The 25708-nt window shown below is 35.6% G+C and overlaps 1 long non-coding RNA gene across 2 annotated transcripts; it reads right to left on the bottom strand.

Moving 5' to 3' along the window:
* Nucleotides 1-963: 963 nt before the first annotated feature.
* Nucleotides 964-23404, bottom strand: LOC140634960 (uncharacterized). Of its 2 annotated transcripts, XR_012032286.1 has the most exons (4): nt 23214-23404; nt 19245-19366; nt 7660-7743; nt 964-3813 (listed from the first exon to the last, which is right to left on the bottom strand). It is a non-coding gene; the product is annotated as an uncharacterized lncRNA (long non-coding RNA). The 2 variants fall into 2 exon arrangements; XR_012032292.1 differs by lacking the exon at nt 19245-19366 and having other exon boundaries at nt 23214-23400.
* Nucleotides 23405-25708: the final 2304 nt, after the last annotated feature.

Raw genomic sequence — 25708 nt, 5'->3', positions numbered from 1 at the left:
TCCTTCAGAAATGCATGATGTAGACACCTGTATTTTATGTGACTTGGGCTCAGTGTTGTTCCATATTGCCCCTGAACAGGACATCTCAGTTCTCATGATTTCCAGCAGCTCTCTCTCCTTTCCTTTCTTGTACCTTCTTTCTTGTAAGCATTCTGAGCTCTTGAATGTTTGACCCACACATATCACTTTTACCTGAGCTGAACGCTGATCTTGTGAGGTCCAATCCCAGAATGTTCAAGGTGGATCTCCCAGACCTACTGAATCAGAATCTCTGAAGAAGAGACTTGGCATGTGAATACATGAGAAACATCTGGCCCAGTCCCTCCTTCTCATTTCACACAGAAGAAAATTAAGACCAAGAGGGCTCTGGCCAAACTCAGGTTTCCTGACTCCTAATTCAGCATTCTTACCGTAACGTTACCAAACAGCACAAAAAGCTCTGTCACTGGAAATCAAAATGAACAAAGCATGCTTGGGAAGTATTTCCTTTTCTTTTTCCTTTAATAATAACCAACACTATTGCACGGTTACTCATAAAATGTTAATTACTCTCCCCTCCCAACAACATCCTGATTTTTAGTTTAAACTATTAGCTTGAAGCATTAGGCATTTCAACAATGAAAGCTATTCTCTTTTCAATATACCTTCAATTTTTTATTTCTTATAAATATTCAATTGAATATTTCCATTTGTGGTGTAAGTTTGCTAATTTACTGGATGTTGATTCTATTCCCCGGAAATGTCACTTGGGTGGCCCTGCTGGGCTAAAATGAAAAGTCTAAGTACTGATTTTGAACCCATAGTTCTGCGTAGGATTCAACAGCTGTTTGCTTTCCCTAGGGCATTTGAGAATAACTGTAGTTTCAAGAGTAATCAGAAAAGACTCCTCTTTGAAAATAGAAGCTTTCCTTAAGGTAGGATTCGTATTTTTAAAACATAAAGAAGTTAACTCTGATGAGATGATTATGTATAATTCATATTTTATTGGTAATCCAGCATGGAACAGTCTTTCATCAAATAAACTGTAACATGTTGATAGATTAAAACCCTAACAGAGGCATCGTATTTCTCTAGTTGATTACATAAGGAGAATTTGTGGGACATTTTGTTAAAGATCTGCTTGCACTCCTTCACCTCAGCTCTGTGAACCCTCAAAAAGGAATTAGAAAGACATGAGTGGTATTACTAATGATGAAGTAAATGACCTCATCTTCAAAGGCAAATGGCCAATCAGTGGATACTTGTTTTGAATACAGGAAAGACACCACACACCCATTAGGAGAGATAGAAGAGCCTGATAAAATTTAGGAAATAGGATCTTAGGAGGTCTGCAATGAGCATGGGAAGAACAGGCTTTAGCTTCTCTAGCAGATAAACTTAACACACCATGGGAGTTCTCAAACTCTACTTGGTGAAAAATGCAAACTTTAATTTCTGAATCATTAGTTTGCCTCATAATCCATTTAAGAAATTAGTAAGGTATCTTGGGGGTACAAAATAGATATTGCCCTGAAGCCCAGGAAATATTGGTGAAAATATGAATTCCTATACACCAAAGTTTCCTGTGCTTAGACCCCCCACTTCTGAAATGTCAGGGGCCCTTCAGCCACCCTCGTTGGCCAGTCAAGAGTCCATGGGGAACAGGAGGACACACCTATAGCCACTGCAGAGTCCCAGTGAGAAGGAGAGTGAGCTGAATGTGAGAACGAATGGATGGACACCAGCTGTCTCTTCAGTTGGGAGCAACCACGTGGTTTCTCTTATTTATACCAGGACTTCAGAATCCTAGGGAAGATCTGCACAAGACCATAGTCGGCTGCTGGGGCACAGCAGGATCTAGAGCTAGTGATGGGGCTGAGGTTCACAGTCATACATACACTGGGACTGCCAGGAAGTTTGCTATAAGACTTGAAGAGAAGACAATGCTATAAATCTGTGCTTGGAGAAACCTCTGTAGGTGGTTCCATTATGACAACGCCAATGCTCTTGTCCACCACCATACATTTGTTTACCCAAAGAACACACAAAAAGGTGAAATTTGTCTTCTTTGTTCTGGTGAATACATAACGTTTTCCCCTCTTGTTGCCTAGAACATTCACATATTAAAACAGGAAAATCTCTTTTTCTATCTACTGAGAAAATTATCTATTTTTTCAGAAGTAAGTCCATTGATACTAATTAATGGTTTATCATGGTTCTAAATGCTCACTGCCCATAGAATCACTCGAGTCAGAAACTCTGGGGGTGAACCTCAGGTATAGGATGGTTTTCAGAAGCACTCCAGGCTAATTCTCACTATGACCAGGGTTGAATCCCTCTGCCATATGGAGTTGGCTCTCAGCACTTTTAATATTGCACAATTTCTTTTTATGAATGTAGAGTATTTAGCATTCAAATTTTCACTCCATTGTATTAGTTAGGGAACTAGAATGTGGAGGATGGGAGGCGAGGCAGGGAAGGTACCCATTCTGCTTTGATGATTCATTGCTTCTATTTGCTCCCAGTGTAATCTGTGGTCACCATCAGACGTTGTGGTCTTCATGGTATATCTCATATCCAGTTCTTTCTCAGTTGCTGTAGTAACAGCAATTTGCCATCTTATTTTAAGGAATACAATTGTGACATAAAAAATAAGGTTCAACTTATAGGTGTGCAGATGGCTGGCATCTGGGTGAATGAGAAGTTGTGCTTCTCTTTCTGTCTTTCTAGAACTGTATATTTGCTACATGTTCCAGTTCACTTTCTCAACAATTCTCTTTTTATTAAGGAAATAAGACTGCTTTCTGTGGGATGAACGCAAACTGGGTGAAATCAGAGACATTCATCCTACAGAGCAGAATGAATGACTTAGCTAACAACTGAATTCAAATACTAAGGAGAGTGTGTCCTTGTTTCCACTGCCAGGCATGTCCCTGCGGCAGAAACAGATGCACAAGGTTTTTCGGAGCCAATTGTAAGTTTAAATCATTGTTAATAATTATTGTTCATTTATCACTCAGTAATCTATGATTCAGTGTTTTCCTGAAAGAGGCTCTTACCAGATGACAATTTTGTCAGCTTCAGCTCTAGGTGCTAAGTGCAAGGACTTTTAGCCACAGTGAGGAGCTAGCATGAGCCAAATACAAATATAAAATAACACTTAAATGTGAGCTTGTGGCAGAGGGACCAGATGTACGCTAAAGTTCAGGGAAACCTTCCCTGTGGAAGTGATCTGCATGGAGCTGGGCTGTCACAGCAAAGTTAAGTATATAGGGTAAAGGTAATGGTGAGCATTAGCACATCCATTACACTACTATACCACTTGTCATTGCTGTTGGTGAGACCCCTGCAAGTAGTGAATGGGCGCTGAAACTAGCTGGATAGTACCAAACTTTTACCTACCCTGCCTACTTCCTCAAAATTCATCTACACAAGTAGCCATCGTTTGCCATGTTTACCAGATGGGGGACACTGAGGCTCAGAGGGCAAAAGTGAGCTCAGGGCTGCCTCCTGCTAAACTGCTGAAGCAGGATTTAAGCCAGCTCTGTTTGAGTTGGAAGCCCACACTCTTAATCACTGCTCTGTGCACTCAGCACATTTATCTTGCACACCCTGAGATTTTATTGCAGATTTCTTTGGGGGATAAACATGTGACAAATTACAATATTTGAAATCTGCTGTAACATTCATTATACTGTTTTAACTGAAGCTTTCAGGCGGCGATTTCCATCTTGTTTTGGAACAGACTCCCAGACACCGAGTTAAAAATGGTCGTCTTCCTTATGAAGGACACTCAATCAAGTGCTAGGCATTCAAGGTTTCTTGCAGCCAGATCTGAAAGATAAAGTTCTAATGAATTCTCTTAAGAGAGTGTTGGAAATTCGTCCTTTCGAGCCCTGCATATGTCAAAGAATTCAGCATACTTAATTGGAATTAGAAGGCTGGGTGTAGTACAAAGTAAATGGCATTTACAATTGCTGGGTTATATATCTGCCATTTCATCGAGGTGGAATTCGAAAGCTATCATGGCAGATCATCTTTCTTTTTGGTCTTTCTCAGTCTCGCGGCTTCTCTTCTTCGAGATGGCCTTTAAAAGCACTTGACATTTTGTTTCCTTCTGCATGGAACGCTAGTTCCTAATTCACTTAGTATCTCTCTGCAGGACAATGTCTCTGTATGTCTCTGTCTCTCTCCAGGTCTCTTTCTGAATCCTAAGCCTTTCATATCACAGTTTTTGTTTAGTTGTGTCTTATTTTCATTTCATGCTACTTTTCTTTTTTTTTTTTTAATTTTATTTATTTATTCATGAGAGACACAGAGAGAGGCAGAGATACAGGCAGAAGGAGAAGCAGGCTTCCTGTGAGGAGCCCGATGTGGAACTTGATCCAGGGACCCCAAGGATCAAGCCATGGGCCGAAGGCAGATGCTAAACTGCCGAGCCATGCAGGCATCCCTCACGCTACTTTTCTTATCTTCATATACCTTGAAGTTTCTTTCCAATTTTTCTTTGACTTTTGGACTGTTTCATGTTTTACACCATTTGTTGTTGTTGTTGTTCTTGCTCCTTTCTCTTACATGAAAAGGCTATTCCTCCCTCACTCCCCTTCTATAGCTTGTAGTTCCCTTTCTAGGGTAGATTTATTTCATGTGCAGAAGAGTCTGGATTTATTGGGAGACTCCTAGACAAAAAGCCCCATGAGGGCAGGAACTGTGTTATGCCTGGCATTGAGTACCAAGTGTTCTATATGTATATGCTGCCTGACCACAATTCACATCACAGAAATAGTGACTGGAAGGTTGAGTGCCCATGAAGTAATACACAAGATTTGAATACAAAATAATATTATTTTCATGGTAACTCAAACCAACAAGCAGCTTTAGGAAATTACAAAAGATGGATTCTAAAATTGTTTCTGAACAATTGGAATATCACAGGAAGGAGTGTTTAGTCTTTAGCCAAACTACTTTAAAAAGGATGTCTTTTGCTTTAGATATTCAAGTTTTGGCTAAGTAATGCTTGAGTAGCAAACTGTTTGAAGCAACCTGTTTAAAAACATTTATCTCATTAATGTAATTTGGATATGTAAGATATTTTCTTTTAAGTGTTATTTTTAAGTCTGAATTGATTCAAGTAGACTGCAAAGTGCGGAAAATAAAATATGACGACGTCCAGCATCAACCAAGTCAGATTACACAGATATCACTATATTTCCTTCAAACTTGTATTTCTTAAAGAAATAAAGTGTTTTATATAGCCAAAGTTCCATCCAATTCTTTTACTCCATTCTCAGAGGGAACTAGTATTCTGAAGCTGGAAAGTACATTTCCTTCATAGTTTGTTCTTTACTTTTTGTACACCAAGTGTAGAAGAGAGTACTATTCTGTTTAAAAGCTTACAAAAATAGTGTCATACTCTACGTTTTTTAGCAACTTACTTTTATACTCAATATTCTGGATATTTAGCTATCTTGACACATGTAGATATAGTTAATGTTAATTATGTATAGTATTTCATCTCATGAATAGGCCAAAGCCTATTTACTCAATTTTCAGTGTCACTGTAACAATGTTGTAATTAAAATCTTGTATTGGCTTGCTCATTCATTCATTCATTCATGTTTATTTTTTTTCATTCATTCTTATTTACATCTAAGTATTCTAGGGTAGAATTGCTTAGGCCTAAAATATGCATCTATTTAACTTTATGAGGTTCCTCTTGTTTTATTCATATTCTTAAACTATCTCTTTTCTAAGTTGTCTTCTATTTCATTTACTGAAATTTCATTTACATTGAAATCTTTAACCTGTCAACTTAAATTAACAAAGTTTAATTTAAGCACTGTGTCTACTATTCTTCTGAACAATAAAAATACTTTAAAACGCTTTAATTCCACACACTCTTTCCATTTTAAAATGTTATCATCTGGTATTTTATTTCCATCCTGTTTTTCAACTCCTAAAGATAATCATTATCATTATCATTATTATTGTGCTCATTGCTCGGTATTTGTTTATATTTACCTACATGCATACCAATTTTCTAAATTCAGTATTTTTTCTGGACTACTACTGTTTTATTCCTCATTACTTTTGGTGAAGAATTTTAGGCAGTAAAATCTGTCACTTTTTAAAAATTCTAAACTTACATTTGAATAATAGTTTTGCTAAGTATAAAATCCAGTTTCCATCAAAGTTTTGACTCTATAATTTTATTATTTTTTATCTCTGATGTTTTTGTTGATAAGTCTACTGATATTCTAGTTTCTCTTCCACTGGAAGTGAATTGCCTTATCTCTGGTTGTTTTTAAGATTTTCTCTTTCACTGTTTTGAGATTTATTTTTATTTACTCTGTTGAGGAATTCATTTTGATTTTTTAAATCTGATGATTCATATCTTTCATTAATTCTGGAACTCCTTTCAGTACTGCATCTTTGAATATTCTTCTTCCCAAATTGTTCTTATTGTCTCCTTTTAAATTCTTGTTAGATTGTGAACTTTTTTTTTTTTTTTTTTAGATTTTTATTTCTATTTTTATTTCAGAGAGGCAGAGACACAGGCAGAGGGAGCAGCAGGCTCCATGCAGGGATCCCGATCTGGGACTCCATCCTGGGACTCCAGGATCACACCCTGGGGCAAAGGCAGATGCTCAACTGCTGAGCCACCCAGGAGTCCCAGATTGTGAACTTTTAATTACATCTTCCACATCTTAATGTCTCTTCAGTATTTTCTAGATTTTCACTTGTATTCTATATTCTGGATAAATTATCTCAGATTTATTTCTTAGTTCACCAGTTCTTCCTTCAGTTGTATCTAATCTGTTTGATTTACCTATTAAAGTGGTAATTCTTTACATTTTGTTTGTGGGAGTTTCATCAATATGATCTCTGTGTCAGGCATTATGGCAGTATATATTGAAAAACTTAAATTTTTTCATCTCTTTAAATTATGAAATAATCTTTTAAAAATTATTCCAAGGAACTCATTGGATAATTTTCTCATTGTTATACTATGACAGCAGTATTTCATTGCATAAAATGGAAATGTCTATCAGTAAGGAAATGGTTAATAAGTTATTCACTATCTATGAGGTAAGACAACATTCAGTCAATATGTTAGCAAACAAAACATTACAGAAAAAATATTTAATATATGTTAGGTAGGGTAAAGCATATTGCAAAGGAATATGCATAACATGAGAAAATTTTTGTGAAAGGAAAACAATATATCATCAAATAAGAAATGCTATTAAAATACAAATCACCATGCTAACACTGGTCAGTTCTGGTTGACGGCATTAAGAATGATTTTTATATTGCCTTTTTTTTCCATAATTACTCCAAATTTCCTACAATACCTAAAAGTTTTTGTAATAGTAAAAGAAAACAAGTTTGTTATATAGTGTTCATTTATTAATAGAACATAGAATAATTTTAAGCAGAGGAAATAAAATCCATTGAAAATTTAAGAAGCTAATGTAGCAATTAAGACATTAGTGGTACAGTTTCAGTGTAGGCAGAGATATGCAACATTAAATAATCCAAATATGATTTATTGTAAAGGAAAACCTAGTATCAAAAGGCTCCAAAGTGTTGTGACTGGAAGAAGAACAGTTCTAGGAACAGGACACTATAGAATTATGTTTCTGGACATAAAGAACTAAGAACCAAACCAGACCACACCTTATCCCTTAATGGATTCCTCCCCTATGGAGATCTGCTTTGAAGAGCTAGGTGGTGTCCCTCTCTGTTATCATTCTTTGATAGCTAAAATAAGAAAAAACATTCATTAATTGAGAAAAAAAATGCATTGAGTACCAGCTGTATGAAACATACTGTTAGGTCCCAGTGATATAGCTATAAACAAACATTTAAAGACTACTAGTAAAAGTAATCTGGCCATGAAGTATTTGATTCTTCTCTTTGTCTAATCTTCTTCCTTCAATTCTGTCAAATTGCTTTTAAACCTGACTTCTTATGGAAGCTTTCCCCTATCACCGGTCACCCCAGATTAGGCTCCATTTCTTATGCCAAGTATAATCAGCTGGTATTGGCTGCTTGATACCCCATGTGAAAAATGGTATCTTGGTCCAATGGGACATGATGCCATACTTGATTAGTGATGCCTGGCAAAGCCTCTGGAGGGAGAAGTGTCAGGAAGTGTACTATCTGCACTACATGTCATCCCATTGCCTCCAGTCAACTGTGGCTCCGGATTACTTTTATTAATACGTTATACTTTCAAGAGCATGACCTAAAAAATATTTCCAATTCACAGAGCACCCATATTAAAGATAAGAACTCATATTAAAGATAATACAGACATAATACAAGCTGACTAAGAAGCACTACTTTTGTACTGTATTTTCTGATGGAATTTAAGGACACAAACCTCTTAAAGATCTATCGTGCTTAGTATTAGGCCTTTTCTCTGGGAGAATGAAAAGGGATAATGGATACAGATCTATGTATCACATAAATCTTCTTCCAATCTGTCAGGTTGTTTTGTTTGGTCATTGATAGTAGAGGCTTTGACACAGGGGTCTTGGTTGCAACTCCAGATTATTCTTCCATTTGTCTCAAGCCTGCTGGGCTTGACCTGATTTTCAAACAAGACTGCTGTCACTATTAGAGGCTTCCCAGCCTTCTGCCCTTCCAGTGAGTAGGCTGCTATTGATTGAAGTTGCCTCCAGGCTGAAACTCTTAGAGAAATTTCAGGATACCTCCCACTTATGCACATGGGCACACACACACATGTGCACATCTGCACAGAACAGCTATTTCATCTACAAAACTTTCATTAAAATTAAACTCTTGTTTTTGCTTTTGTATTATAGTTATATCAGATATAACCACCAGGAGAGAGTAGGAGAGACTTCCTTCTATTATCTTGGCAACTTCATGTGAATCTATAATTATTGCAAAATAAAAAGTTAAAAAATAAATGAATAAATAAAAACTTTTTAACATGCCCACATTCAACTTCTTTCATTCCTTTAAATCTTTTATTTAATCCATAACTAAATAATAGGCCATTATAAGCATCAATGGAAGAAAAGTAAGTGCTTTCAAAAGAGGAAAATTTTTTTGCAATAATCTTCTGCAGTAAGACCCTCCTGACACAGCAGAGGAAATCTGTTCCAGCAGTCCAATTCTATGCTGCAAAAATAAAATACTTCAAAGAGAAGGGCTAGACATTTCAACTATTTTTTCCATTTTTAATTGACTAATGTAAAAATGGTTTGTTTATTCTTTTTTCTGAAAAAATAGTTTTTCATCTAGATGGAAAGTTTTAAAGATACATCATTTTTCTTTTACAGTATTTGAAGAACTTATGAAATCTTCACTAGCTAGGTTACTTTGAAATTTTTTTTTCTCTTCACTTCAACATGTCTCACAAAAATCCCTTGAAAGTTAGGAAAGTGTTAGTTCACTTATTCAGAAAGGTATGTACTTTTTAAAATTTTCTTAGACCTCAGGGCTTTTAATTTCAGATTGACCAAAAGCCATAGTCTTCAATTTCTCTTTTTTGAAGGTGTGTTAGAATTTCTCATGGAAAACATTTATTTCTTCCCTCTTTCTTCCTCTATTGTATTATACGCTATTTTGAAAACACTACAGGTTGTTAAATTGCTTTATTTTATGTATATATGTAAATATATATTATTATATGTGATATAATAAAATACATAAATATATAACATACTCAACCTTCAAATGATCCTCAACTCTTACTAACAGTAATGTTTATTGAAATTGTACTAAGTGAGAAGCACTGTGTTAAGCACTTGACAGGTTTATCTCATTCAATCCTCACAGCCACTCTGTGAGAGAAGTACTGGCCTATCCCTATTGTGCATTTGTTGTCCCAGGGCATTGAGAGATCAAGTATCTTTCTAAGATCACATAGCTAGTCTGTAGAGGAGCCTTTCCCATGTAACTATTGTACTCTGCTTTCTACCCTTAGGTACCTGCTTTAAAAGTTATTACAAGTTTTGAAAACTCGCTGTATTATTTTCCACTTGCTTCCTAGTGAGTCTCCTTGGCTTCATGGGGGCCTATGGAGGGGGCTAAAAGAACACAGTGGGGTTAGTCTGAAGTTCTCCCACATCTCATCTATGGGACTTCAAACCTTGTGTGTGCATCACCTGTGTTAAACAGCAGGAGAGGGGATCCCTGGGTGGCGCAGCGGTTTGGCGCCTGCCTTTGGCCCAGGGCGCGATCCTGGAGACCTGGGATCGAATCCCACGTCGGGCTCCCGGTGCATGGAGCCTGCTTCTCCCTCTGCTTGTGTCTCTGCCTCTCTCTCTCTCTGTGACTATCATGAATAAATAAATAAAATCTTTAAAAAAAAAAAAAAAAAAAAACAGCAGGAGACCTGATCTGGTTTAGTGTGAAGATTGTTGCAGAATTCTAAGCTGGCCAATAAAAGTTTACCAAAGGGTACATTTGTGCATTTGGCATTCTGATTACTGTATAAGATAATAATCTTACATATTAGATTATGAATATGGATGATAATGTTAGAAAGCCCTGTAAATTCAAAGGTGGGAGAGGTGGGCACATAAATCCTTAAGATCTTTAGGATAGCCTTCTGCTAGAAGGTTGCCCCTTTCACCCTCTAGTCCTTGAAGTACATCTCAGGATCTTCTCACTTCTTTCTCTGACCTTCTTGACCATGGTTTAGCAATTCCACTCAAATCCACTATGTCTCAACCTTGTTTCCTGCTGTTGCCTCTGCTTCAGGCTAGGACCTCACCCCTTCTGATCTGTCTAGGTAACCCACAGGCCCCCAACTACTGTTTCTTTAACTTTTAGTCCTCTTCACCCTTAAGTGAATGTGGTGTTCATGCTAATCAGGGTGACTTCCCTAGGAATACCTAGATTCCCTCCTCCACACCTGAAAGAATGCTGAATATGAGTTTTCCATTAGATTAAGAAAAATACCCTTACATTTCCAGATACTGATTCCAATCTGTCCTTGTTTTGATTCTTAAAACATTTGCTTGACAATCTTGAGGACTCACTTTTTTATGATACTTCTAGTACTCTCTGCAGCTATTACTCTAGAAGTACTTGAATACTATAAATACTTGAGTCTTCCTAAAAATGTATTTGCTAATATCTATTTTCATTACCATGCAAATCATGGAAAAGTAGCACACCTAAATAAAATATGTGAGATAAAGTGTAAGGAGGAACCAAACCAGAGAGAAGAAACCTCTAATCATGCTCTCTAAATCTTTCTAACATCTTCCATATCAATATGTTCCCCCTCTTGTGGGTAAAGGTCCTAATGCTAACTCAATGGAGCCATATTCTACTACACTAAGAAAAAGTTATTTTTATGCAGAGTTGGTCCTTCCCATCAGAGTAAGATAGTGGTATGTGCGGAGTCAGAGCCCCCTTTTTAAGGTTATAACCATACGATCCACGAAAATTCTTTTTTTTAACTTTTTTTATTTTTTATTTTTTAATAATAAATTTATTTTTTATTGGTGTTCAATTTGCCAACATACAGAATAACACCCAGTGCTCATCCCGTCAAGTGCCCACCTCAGTGCCCGCCACCCAGTCACCCCCACCCCCCACCCACCTCCCCTTCCACCACCCCTATTCCTTTCCCAGAGTTAGGAGTCTTCCATTGGAGAAGGACAAACGTTATACGGTCTCATTCATTTGGGGAATATAAATAATAGTGAAAGAGGATAAAGGGGAAAGGAGGAAAAATAAGTGGGAAATATCAGAAAGGGAGACAGAACATGGAAGACACAAAAATTCTTTTATCCACCTTAGGCTTCTTTAATTCAAACCTATAGGAGTGCACCTTGGTTCACACTTATTAAGCAGTACCTCTTGTCTACCAGGAAGACGAGAGTTAAAGATAATCAAACCAGAACAGGTTACTCAGTAAAAATTGCCTTTAGTTATAAATGGAAAGAAAAGTCCAAACCAGATTCCCTCAGAAATATGTGTGTGTCTCTGTTCTATGTTGACATAGAAAACTTGGTGTACCTTATTAGGGCAGTCTCAAACTGCCATATGAGTTTATTCAAAAAAATTTTTACTGAAATAATTTTACAATGATGTTGATTTTGAACTTTTATGTATAAGATTTCATTATTTCATAATGTAGTAGGACTATCAAAAACAACCAGTGTAAATATTTTATAATGAAGTGGCCCAGCTTACACTGATACTTGTAGTTTTTGTTCCTTTATGCACCCATCCATTCACTCATTCAATGTTTATTGAGTGAAACTAACATAGTCTTTATTCAAGGGATGTGTGGATTAAACAATGAGAAAAAGCATGCCATTAAAAATAGGGGATGGGTAAGGAAAATGTGGCACAGAAAGTTTGTTATTTAAAGACACAAAGCTACTAAGGTAGTATAAGGATTCATGAATCTGTGCTGCCTCTATTTGATGTAATTCAATGAGCCACTATGTTTTCATCTCTTGTTAATTTGCTTCCATACCATCTAAAACATTTTGGTATCTTCTTTTACCCCATATATACAGAACTCATCCACCAATACAAAGCCAATAACCAAAATTGACACATTAATTATCTCCCTACAGATGGCATAATTTTTGAACAGTTGATACAGTTAAGAGCATTTGGGTCTCTAATTGAGTAAAGAATCTAAACAAAGTTGGAGGACCACATGGGAGATAGTGGATGATTCAAAAAAAAGGAGACTTAGTGAATCTTCTGTTGAATCTTAGAAATATAAGTAAAATACCACTGTCTGAGAAAGTGAAGTAAAGCAAGACATCCTTGCAGAAGGCACAGCTTGATTAAATGTAAGACATTCTTAGGTCCCAATGTCTGGCTTCATGAACATGGGAATAAACCATCTAGAGGTGCAAACAGGACCAATGCAAACCTGTGTCAGAGCACAGAGAGGAGAACACTGATGGAGAATATCATGCCAACATTATTAATAAGTATGTAACAGGAGCCAGGATCTACACCTTGCTGAAATCAAGATGGATTATGTCCATCATTTCTGCCCCATCCAGCGGCCCTGCCATTCTGTCATAGATGGAGCTTATATCAGTCTAGAACTGTTCATAAAAAATGCCAATGGCCTAGTCTTCTGTAGATGTTTTCAAATTGATTTTTTGATGATTAATTATACAGTCTTTTCAGTGTAGAAATTATTAGCCAATAATTCTCTGAATTCTCTTTCTCTTATTTAAAAGAAAAAGAAGTATAGTTTACAGTGTCTCCTTCTTGGCATAAGATATATTACTAGCAATTCTTTAAAATGGAAGCCATTAGGTTTAGGATGACTTTCACCAGTCCTTACAGTTCCTTGGTGGCAAGTCATCAGGGACTGTGATAGGATAGATTATGCTTATCTCAGTAATCTTCCATCTATTTTTATTTAGACAAGCATGCTTGTCTGCCTCCTCAATCTACAAACTATCATTTTTGTTCAATAATGTCTTATTCAGAACTATCAAAGCTCTCTCTATTAAGGTCGTCGTTAACATCAGTGATACCTATCATGTGTCAGCAGTCATTTTTTGAGGAAATTCCATAATTCCAAATGGTTAACATGAAAACATCAAAGAATGAAATTTTGCATTCAGTTATATGCTAGAGAACAAATATGGGAGGAGATTTAAGAAAACATTAAGTCAAGGAAATAATCCCAGCTAAGATTTTTACAAACTTAATATGTGCAGTCTTTATTTTAAACACTTATATATGTCAACTCATTTAATCATTTCTTGACAAGCCCATGCTATAGGTACACTAATGGCCCATATATAACTGATGAGAGAGAAATGATGCTCAGAAAAGTTAAGCAACTTGCCCAAATTAGTCACAAAGCTAGTTCATAGTTGGCTTCCTAAAATTCCTTTGCTCAAAAACACTAATGTATATTGCCTCATCTAAGGAAGTCTCTAGAGAAAGTTTTGTGTTTGCTGTTTTTTACCTTCTAATCTTTTAAAAATTTTATCTCATTGATTTTTTTCCATGTCTGATTTTTATTTCATTTAGGACTTTGTTACTACAATTTCTCAAAATATGGTTGAACTATTTTCAAAAAAATATTTTCACTCTTTATTCTCTCATTTTTATCCTACTTATGCCAAATGCACCCACAATTATGTTTTTCAGTCACTATCCCTGGCTGGAAGCATAGTTGCTTTAAACTCATGGCAAAAAAGTATAGATCTGTTCAGTAGCTCCAAATAAGTTTTTTTTTTTTAATGTGATGAAGTACACCATCGTCTTTCCTGTCCACTGATGTGCTGATAAAGCAGAGATAGCTCTTATAATTATCCATAAATGGTTACTACAACATAAAAAGAGAAATCAGATTCATAGATTTTAAAATGCCTTGCCTATTTGTCATAGTTGTATTTGCCTCTTGACAAATGGTGTATGGCATTTATATGAGAATAATCAGGCAAAAAGCTCATTTAGTTTTATTCAACCCACATTTACTTTTATGCCCTTGATAAAGGGTAACATAATCCTAATTTGCATTTATACTATCTGGCTTCAGCAGGTATAGGATTAAGAGTTAGTCAGAAGATTTCTATGGAGAAGATCTTACCTTCTTTTAGTTATTTAGAAATATAATTTATATAGAAAAAAGTTAGGATAAATTCATAATTCTTTCCTTTTAAGTGCTAGTTTCCATAGTAAAGAGTTGGTACTCCAGTTATGGCTCATTAGTTTACAGTCAAGCTGTGTGTATGTTTTTTGGCTCTCTTTCTCTTATGAACTCATAGGTTTTTGTGTAGTGACTATGTTTGAAGCAATCGTATTCATTATTCTTATTGATGTTCAAACTCCCCTATCACAGCAACTGTAGGCCTCAAATTTCTTTTTCCCATGACCATTAGTCCTGAAAAGCCTCTTTGTTTGGGGGTTCCCATAAAGCATTCCAGGCTCATCTTGTATTTTACCTGCCCAAACCTGATGGGATCAGCCATTCCTCCAAAGAACCCTGGTTCTTTTCGTAGGAAATGGCATTTAGAGTATAAAATCCAAGTTGTTGGTATGTTCATTATTACTGTGTTGTAATGTTTTCTAGGCTCCTCAATGGACAGGCCTAAGAAATAAGTGTTGTTAAAGTAAATCATGAGCTTATATTAATATTTCCATCTGTAAGTAAATATTTCAAACATTTACCTTTTTCATAATTAGATTTTTTTTCCTATGCTGAAGATTTTATTCCTAACCACATTAACTTCTTTTTTACATATGTGAATATATGTTGATTAAAGTAATATTACTACCATTATTTTAACAATTACACTTCTAAATAAAGCCTAAATTTTTTTTGTATCTCTATGAATCATTAAAATATATACCAATAAAGATTTACAGAGTTGTGTGCTCTAAATGACTTTGTATTATTTTCTGTGACATTAACTTGATGTAGAATTATGCTCATTTATTTCAGTTTTTTATAAATTTTCAGAGATTGCTTTTTTGAGATTTTGTAATCGGCTAAACTGCATAGTAGAGGGAATCTGGCCAAATTAGAAAATAAAGGACTAGAGTTACCTTCTTTCTAAAACAACTAAAAAAAAAAACTGGACAAAATATATAAACCAATGCTTTCAAGACGCTGAATATCAGTCATTGACAGACATGATTGCCCAAGTTTACTGCCTTAGAAGAGGGAAACTAGGCAGAAACAGACTTCTTGAATCTATGAAGGAGAGCTGTGAACACAGGAAGACCTAGATAGCTTGAGAGTTTAGTGAAGAATATGTATGAAGAAAAATCTTTGCAAAGAGAGAACCCTGGCTATAGGGGTTCCTCCTCCAAGAATTCAATAGAGAACTGATCAGCCCATGAATGTGGGAAACATCATGCAAATCTTGGAAAGAACTATCCAAAGGATTGGAATGTTTAATGTACACCTAGGCCAGTTCCCGCAGCTAGCTGCAGAACATCAGAACTCACACAGCATTATGGTGTGCTGAAGGATCTTGCCTCAATATTTGAGAATAATTAACTTTAAAATAAACACTAATCTAGCTTTACTTATTAATCTTAAAAAGCAAGACCCAGAGGATCAAACTGTTTCCAAGTAACTTAAATGCACCCCAGAGTGAAGCTTGAGAATATCCGTAAGAATGCAAAGATATCAAGTACCCAAAAAGCTAAAAGTCACAATTTCTGGCACTTAATCAAGTAACCAGTCATGCAAAGGAGTAGGAAAATATAATCTGTCACAGAAAGTGCAATTGAAACTGACACAAAAATGAAAATGATCTTAAAATTAGCCATCAATGACTAAAAGATATTTTAACTGTGTTCTATCATAGATGAAAAACTTAATGGAAGACATAAAAAATATTAAAAAGATCCAGATTGAACTTCTAAAGATAAAAATGTCAATGATTTTATTTAAAATACACTGAATGGGATTAATGCCAAATTAGACTTTGCAGAAAAAAAGATTAGTAAATGTGAAAACATAGTAGTAGAAAATACAGCAAATGAAATATGCAGAGAAAAAATAAATAAATATCAAGTGATCAGTGGTACAACTTCAAGCAGACTAATATACATGTAATTGGAGTCTGAAGGAGAGAGGAGAAAGCGATTCAGAAATGAAGTCAGATTTGACTAGTTGAAGAAATAATCAATACACAGTTTTCAAATTTGGTAACAATTATAAACCTGTATGATCCTATAAATTCAGAGAATCCCAAGAACATGAAACACACACACACACAAACAACAAGAAGGCACATTATAATCATACTCCACAAAACCAGTGACAAAGAGATCTTAAAAGCAGCCAAAGAAAAGAGGCACACTATATGCAGAGGAACAAAGAAAAGGATGAGAACAGATTTCTCATCTGAAACAATGCAAGCAGGCAGACAATGGGGAACATATTTACAATACTGTGGGCAAGAACCATTAACCCAGAATTTTGTATTCAGCTAAAATGCTATTCGAAACCCAAGAGAAACAATTTTTTTTCAGGTAGATGAATTTCAGAATTCATCTGCATAAGAACATACTACAAGTAATGTTAATAGAAGTTTTTTGGACAGAAAGAAAATACCAGATAGAAATGTGGATCTACAAAACAAAACAAGCCCTGGAAATGGTAACTCCGTGGTTAAGCAATATTTTTATATTTATTTTTTATAGATAATAACTCTTTAAAAGATAATTCACTGCTTAATTAAAAATAATATATAATATGAAGGTTTGTAACATATGTAATTGTGAGATGTATGACTAACAATATCATAAAGGCAGGGAGAAAATAACATATATCTTATAAGGAACTTATATCCAGAACATATAAAAAATTCTTAAAAACTCAATAATAAGAAACCAAACATCTAAATTTTAAAAATGGACAAATTTTAGGATGTGTACTTAACCAAAGAAGAAATTTTTGTCAAATAAGCACATGAAAATATTATTACCATCATTAGTCATTTGGGAAATTAAAATTAAAGCCAAATGAGATAACATTAAACACCTATTAGGTTGTGTAAAATTAAGGGTGAATGTCCAAATATTGACAGGAAGTAGAGGAGCTAGAACTCTAAGATGTTATTATTTTTAATGTAAAATAATACAATCATTTTGTAAAATATTTGGCAGTTTATTTTTTATGTTTTAAATTTTTTTGGCAGTTTCTTTAAAATTTAGTGTATATCTACCATATGATCCAATGATTGTATTCTTTGATATTTACTCAAGAAGAATAAACATGTCTATACAAAACTTACCTGTGAATGCTTAGAGCAGCTTTTTGGCAATAACCAAAACATTGGGAAAAAACAAATACCCAGAAGCCAGGGAAAAAGATAAATTGTGGTATATCCTTACAGTGGAATACTGTTCTGCAACAGAATGGAATGAACTAGTAACATATGCAACAATATGAAGGAATCTCAAAATAATTGTATTGAGTGAAAGAAAGCCAACAAAAAAAGGATTACATATTGTAGAATTCCATTCATGTGTAATTCTAGAAAGTCCGACTTGATCTATAGCAACAGAAAACAGATTAGTGGTAGCCTAAAGACTGCAGTGGTAGCCTAAAGAATGTCCACAATAGCCAAACTGTGGAAGGATCCTCGGTGTCCATCGAAAGATGAATGGATAAAGAAGATGTGGTCCATGTATACAATGGAATATTACTCAGCCATTAGAAATGACAAATACCCGCCATTTGCTTCAACATGGATGGAACTGGAGGGTATGATGCTGAGTGAAATAAGTCAATCGGAGAAGGACAAACATTATATGGTCTCATTCATTTGGGGAATATAAATAATAGTGAAAGGGAATAGAAGGGAAGGGAGAAGAAATGGGTAGGAAATATCAGAAAGGGAGACAGAACATGAAGACTCCTAACTCTGGGAAACGAACTAGGGGTGGTGGAAGGGGAGGAGGGCGAGGGTGGGGGTGAATGGGTGATGGGCACTGAGGGGGGCACTTGACGGGATGAGCACTGGGTGTTATTCTGTATGTTGACAAATTGAACACCAATAAAAAATAAATTTATTATTAAAAAAATAAATAAAGTCTATCACAAAAAAAAAAGACTGCAGAGGTGTAGAAAGGGTCAGCGTAGGGGAGAGGTTGGAAGGAGGTATTACCGAGGAGGAGGAGAAAATTTTGTAGATTAAGGGATAAAGTATTATCTTGATTGTCATGGTGGTTTCATGGATGGACTGCATACTCAAAACTTATGAAATCATCACTTTAAATCATCACTTTAGCTATGTGCCATTAACTATACATCAATAAAGCTACTTTAAGTAAAACAAAAAAAGTGAAATAAAGCTTTGGTTAATCTCAAGAATATGCGGGAGTCATTACCAGCTAATTGAACCTAGTTAACAGGCAAGCTGTTAGCAGAATCTCCAAAAGAATGGTCAGTTGACAACAGTGTTTTATGGCCTTAGAAGTAGTAGTGAAATAAGTCAATCAGAGAAGGACAAACATTAAATGGTCTCATTCATTTGGGGAATATAAATAATAGTGAAAGGGAATAAAGGGGAAAGGAGAGAAAATGAGTGAAAATATCAGTGAGGATGACAGAACATGAGAGACTCCTAACTCTGACAAGGGGTAGTGGGAAAGGGGTGGGCGGGGGATTGGGGTGACTGGGTGACGGGCACTGAGGTGACGGGATGAACACTGGGTGATATGCTATATGTTGGTAAATTGAACTCCAATAAAAATAATAAAAAAAGAAGTAGCAGCTGAGCTGGAGCTTCTTAAAGGACCAATAAGATCATTACCCTTATAGGATCCTTCTAGGAAGTTGAAGGTGAAAGAAGCTTGTTTCAGAACTTGGGAGTATGCCTCTGGATGCCTTGGTCTCTGTAGCTCTTTTTCCCAAATGTATTCTCATCTCCTTTCCCTGTATTAAAGAAATTCGTGTCCTTCACATTGAAGTAGGCTATCTGTATTTGAAACTGGATCCACCATCTCCTAGCTGTATGGTCTTGGGTACTTAACTTCTGTTGAATTTCCTCTTTTAAAAAGGGGATGGGGTAATTGTACTCCTATCAGACAGGATTTCTGTGGGAATTGAGTGAAATATACAAAAAAAATGCTTAGAATGAATGATGCCAGGCACTCAGTAAGCAAATATGTGCTATTGTTTGCTAGTAATCATCACCTTGGAACAAATACTCATTGCTTATGTATTATATGAATTAAAAGAACATTTTTCAGCAGTGTTTGAAATTTAGGGGATTTTCTAAGCTTGTAAAGAGGCATCCATTATAAATATAAGAGCCCTATTATTCATACTATAAATTTACACATTAAATTGTGAAGGATATACAGTGAGTCTGATATTAGACCCCAATTCCTCCTTTCCTTGGAGGTGGCATTGTCCTGAGTAAGCCGAGTCCTTCTATAACTATGGCAACATGAAGACTCTTTACATGGCTTTCAGTGGAAAGACTAACTTCTTGCTGTGTTTCCTGAAAACAAATTCTGGACTCACATAACACCACAGCACTTCCTGTTTAACTCTATTAAACATCCCTAGGCAGCAGTAGCTTAGTGGGTTGCTGCTAAATACTTAATGCCCCTGTAGGTAACCCATTATTCTCAGAAAGGACCACCCACTGGAGACGTGAGATCATGACTGGTTTGATCAGAAGTAGTGTGTGTGTGTGTGAGTGTGTATGTGTATGGATGTAAAACACTAACTTCAACAGACATTTATCAATAGATGGATAGATGGATAGATGGTTGGATAGATAGATAGCTAGATGATAGCAGAGCAACTCCATTTACAGGACCTTTGTTATTCCTTATTAAATTCTAACTGAGGATGGCTATATTGTTTCTACTTAAGCATTCCACTCTGGTGGAGTCACAAAGAACTCACTGTAAGATGGAAATTTTAATACCAGTGCAGTGCATTTTAATCAGTTCAGTTTTAAATACTGGTAAAGTGGATGGATAGAAGTTTAGTGTGGATTGCAAATATTAACATGATGATTTTTCTACTATATATTAAGAATATTAATTTTATTTTAGATGACTTAGAGCCATCATTTGTTTTGGACAAAGCAGAGCACCAATTTTTAGTGAAAGGTCCATGGGAACATGATCTGTCTTTAGACTGATGCCAGGCACATAGCACTCAACAAATGCAAGCTATTGTTTCCATACAGACTATCACCTTGGGACAGCCACCCATTGAGCATGCCTTATTTGAATATTTTAATAATCTTTAATAGAACATATTCCAGTGGTTTTACAACTTGGGAGATTTTCTATTTATAATTATTTATATTGTATGCAACTTTATAAGAGTTACCTAATGGCAAAGTATAATATAAAATACATTGGGTTGAAGGTCAACCTAGATTTGAGCTCCAACTCTACCATTAACTGTGTGAGCTTTCCTTGCATGGCACTTTTCTTGTTTCATCTGAAAATTATTAATTTAGGAAAAGTTATCTCTATAGTTGTGTTTACCCAAAATTCTTTATTGTTATTTATAAATTGGAGGCATTCTGCATTTTAAACCAAGACTAACAACCACATGATTCACTCAAACTCTTATAGGAATTTAAAAAAAAATTTTCCTATTATTTTAACCGTACATTTTACTCTCATTTGTATGAGTGATCCTAGAAGAATCCTTCATAGTATGGTTATGTGTAATCTACCTCAGCCTGATGTCTCTAATGAATCTCCATGAATCATGTTTCATTTTGTGCAATAGTCAATGGCTCCCCTACCTAGGGTCAAAGGAAAGCTGAAATTTGGGAGAAGGAAGAACTGCATTCAGTCTCACTTCTGCTCCCTGGGCATAGTCCTGATGCAGTTTGGCATCCTCCCAGAGGAAAAAAGTTCCTTCTCCCTCCATATAAACTAGTAGAGATCTTGTTTTTCCCCTTGTCCCAACCCAATTTAGGGAACCATTTGGGTTTAATATGCTAGACACTTCTCTTTCCCCCAGAAGTATGACACTTGGATTAAGAAATGCAACACTTAACCACGCAAAGCAGGCAAAATTACATGAAATATTCAGAAAGATCCTTGGCTCAGGACAAGACTTAATTGTATCCAGATCAATGGCATTTTCACCTCTGTTTCTTTGTCCTCTTTCTAGTTGACTTGCACTATACGGCCAACCAAACTCTAAAACCTGCAACTTAACCCTCATCCTTTTGTCTTCCAGCCATAGAATTAGCACAGATCCAGCCACATGGAGAGGGCAGAGGGTTTGGGGATGCAGAGAGAAATATAGAAAATCTGAGGAATAAGAATATTCTGGTTACTGGAGAGGTGGTTTCTGTGGCAGAAAAGGAAAAATGTTTTGGTTCTCTTGCAGCCAAGATGATTTATACTCAATAGTTCTCTGTATGCCAAATAACCTTTACATCACTAAAATGGTTTTCCAGATACTCTGATATCATGAAAGGGCTCACTGTAAATACAGAAATTGGGCCTTCTGGTCCCCCAAAGGGTAGCCTTCTCCACTGTGAATACATAAATGAGAATTTTGTGATTATATCCCAGTGAATTATGAATTTAACTCATATTTCTCAGTCAGTTTGGATCTAAGTAACTATGGGACTCTGGCAAGCTTGCCTTTGGACCTGAAAAGCTGAAGATTAGACACAGGACTACGGTGAATTCACCAAGATAATGTCACCTTGGAGGTATTTCATCAGCAGTCGGTTCCTTTTGGCAATACTTTTGTCTGCAAAAATCCCCAAATACATGAAGTTAGGACTGGCAAAATAGGAGTTTTAGTGTCATTGTTGTCTTGAGTGCTTCTCAGTATGCCCAAACCACTGTATTTTCCAGTATTGTTGGAGATCCTTCTAAATTGTGTAGAGGGCTGGAGTATTATTATTATTAAAGTAATGAAATAATACCTCTTTACCAACTCTTTGACAATGCCTTTTCTATTAACAAAACATGCATTATTCTATCTCTGTCTAATTAATATCATGTTTAATAGGTATCTCACTTCATGCTAAGTTCCAGCGCTCTTTTCAAAAGCAGCAAGCTTAAGAATTTTTACTAATTTAATTGAGAGCAGTCTTAAATTAATTGTATAATTAATCTTGTCAAATTAAGTAACATTTCATACACTACCTTATTAAAGAAACTTGAATATTTTAAATTACCATGCTATTAGGCATTAATAAAGAAGTTCTTCTTCTGTATTGTTCTGCTTTAAAACACAAAGAAGGTAATTGCAATATAAATTGCAATATAAAAGCTAATTTCTATAGTACATTAATAATTAGATACACATTATTCCCCATTATATCTTTTTTTAATTCAATAGATGATCTTTTTTTAAAGAAAAATTATCCTCCAAATGCCAGGATTTAACTATTATATTAATGATCTGTGTTAAAACCGGACCATGAAACATTTTCAGAAGCGATCTAGTTGAACCTAAAACACGCTATCTGTAAATAGCCAGTGCCTGTTACCAAAAACTTGAACCTCTTAAGCAGTTGGTTACTCTGATGTGTGTGAATAAATGGCACATCTATTTCTTAGATATAAGTGAAGAGCTCAGATTTTTGATAAGTCTTTGGGGATTGGAAAACAGCTTTCTTAGCTCTGAAACCAGAAGTCTTTTCTTGAGAGACAGTCAAGTGTGACCACAAGGATGCTGCATAGAAATAGAGATTAGAAGTGGTGAGGGGTGGCATGGGCAGGAAGAAAGGAATGCACGAGGATTTGTCAACACTTTATGAAAAGATAGAACTTACCCCAAGGTTGAAATCATGGCTCCTTAACTTCTGTGAGCACATACATTTTCATAAATATTGGTCCTGAATTTTCAGTTTCTAAGGCAGATGCCAGCGATAACCTCAATGAGCTATGCTCTGTCCTCTTCCCTAGGCGTGGAATCTATGCTAACATAACCCAGAAGCAAGTTTATGCACGATTCCAAGCAGATTAGATTACACCTCATTTACTCATGATTTTTTTTTTATTTTGCTTATTTGAGAGATAGAGAGTGAGCAAGAGAGAGAGCACAAGTGGGGGGAGGGGCAGAGGGAGAAGAGGAAGTAGGCTTTGGCTGAGCAGGGAGCCTGATGTGGGGCTTGATTCTGGGACTCTGAGATCATGATCTAAGGCAAAGGTAGATGCTTAACCAACTGAGACATCCAGATACCCCATAATTTTTAAATATTAACACTGATCACAGGAGTTCAAAGGGTTGACAGCATTTGCCTGGCAAAACCCGCAGCTCTTAGTAGGCATTCAAAAATACTTTGGTAAAATAAATAAATATATCTAGATAATAAACCAAATAAATTAAAATTCTAAAAAATCTTACTAATGGCAGTAGTCTGGTTAAGCCTGATAGAAATCTTTTTTTCTCATATTTTTCTACCCTTACGGGGTCATGTCTGTCTGATACCTGAAAATGGCCAATTGGCTTAAGATCTTGTTTCGTTTTATTTTGTTTTCTTTAGAAAAAATGAAAGAATATTTTTCAAGTTCCTTTTTTAAGAACAACAGTTTTGGGGCACTAGAAAAAGTGTAAAGTTTTTTTACCATGCAACTTAAAACAAATCTGTTATGTGAAAAATGTAAGTTTAATGGGCTAAATCCATTGGATTCTTACTGGTGTCAGTTGTTGTTTATCTTGTGATTCTGACTATGGTTGACATTAGTTCTGTTCATCAAATGGTTTTGGCTTTTCTCTGGAGCAAATGGTCGGATCTGATTTTTCCACCCCTTTATGGTTAGGTATGGCCGTTTGACTTGCTTTGGCTCACAAAATGTGAGAGGAAGTGACTCATGTCACTTCTGGAGGATTATTTAAAACTCAAGAATGTGATTCATCACTCTTCCTTTTCCCAGCACATGTACAGAGGGAGAGCGCTCTCCAGCCTGGGTTCCTGAGTAAAGACAAGTTAGGGCAGGGTTCCAGGAAACCATAGATGGGCAAGTAGTATGCATAAGAAATACACATGTGTTCTTTTAAATAAACTACTGAGATGGGGGTTGCCCATTATAAAGCTCTAGATCTACATATTCTGACTGTGCGACCACTTCATTTGACTATGTAACTGTGAGCCATAAATAACTGGAATGTTCGGGATGTGGGTGGATTCATATGCATCTGTGGGGAAAGGAAAGGTAAACGTGATATTTTTAATGTTAGGAAGATATTTCTACCCTGTTTCAACTTTGGAACACATCTCTTACATTTCTGTAAGCCTTTTTGATATCTTAGAAGATTAGGCTTATCTAATTTTTAAAAGTTTGGGTTAAGAATATGCATGGGGTAGAATGTGCATGATGCATTTAATTTTTAAAATAATGAAGGTATTATATATATATAATTAAGGGTTTGTGACTCAAATATCGTTTGTTCTATTCAGTGGTACTTTCAATAATGTTTTAACTGAAAAAGCTATACTTATTTACTGTAAAAATATTGGTAACACAGAAAAGCACAAAAAAGCAGATAACATTTATATCTCATTTTATCAGACTAGGAGAACCAATGTTAACACTTACTCTACTACTTTTGTCTTTTCCTTCATGTTAAAAGAAATAAGTGTGCATATTTAGATTAGGGATGGGAAGTATTTTCTTAAATTATAAAAAGCAAAAGGACTCTCTTTCTCCTTTATCCTCTACAAGGATGTCTACCTTTGAGAAAACCCTATTAACAGTTCTCATTTTTCTTATGCTTACACACACACACACACACACACACACACACACAATATGCCTCTAGATCTATATCATCAATATCTCTATATTAGCATATTTGTTATAATAAATTTACACAAAGTTATTTTTTAATAGAAAGGGATGCATTCAGAACAATATGCTCTTCAGGCAACATGGAACTCTTGGACAAAATCATGTTAGTACCTAAAGAGCTATCTCATTTGTTTAAATGGCTACATATATTTTATAAACAGAGGTATTCCTCCAAGTAATATACTTTATCTAAAAAATATTTTTCTTGCATTTATTTGTTTTATACTAAATGAGATCATGCTAACCATGCTGTTTGGAACTTTTTTTTTTTTTTCACTTCATAACACAGTCTAGACTTGCTCTCATTTCATTATCTATTTTAAAAACACATGCATCCTTCATAAAAGCTTTAGGCTGTTCTTAGATCTCTTCCCACCCTTTCTCCAATAGATTAGGCAAGGGGGACATTTTCCACAAGTGCTTCCTAATTTTAAAAAGAATGACCACAAGTTGGTGATTTTGACCAGTTCTGCTG

The sequence above is a fragment of the Canis lupus genome, chromosome 1, assembly GCF_048164855.1.
Source record: "Canis lupus baileyi chromosome 1, mCanLup2.hap1, whole genome shotgun sequence".
In the NCBI taxonomy this organism is placed as follows: Eukaryota; Metazoa; Chordata; class Mammalia; order Carnivora; family Canidae; genus Canis; species Canis lupus.
This window is presented reverse-complemented; position numbering and strand designations above follow the sequence as displayed.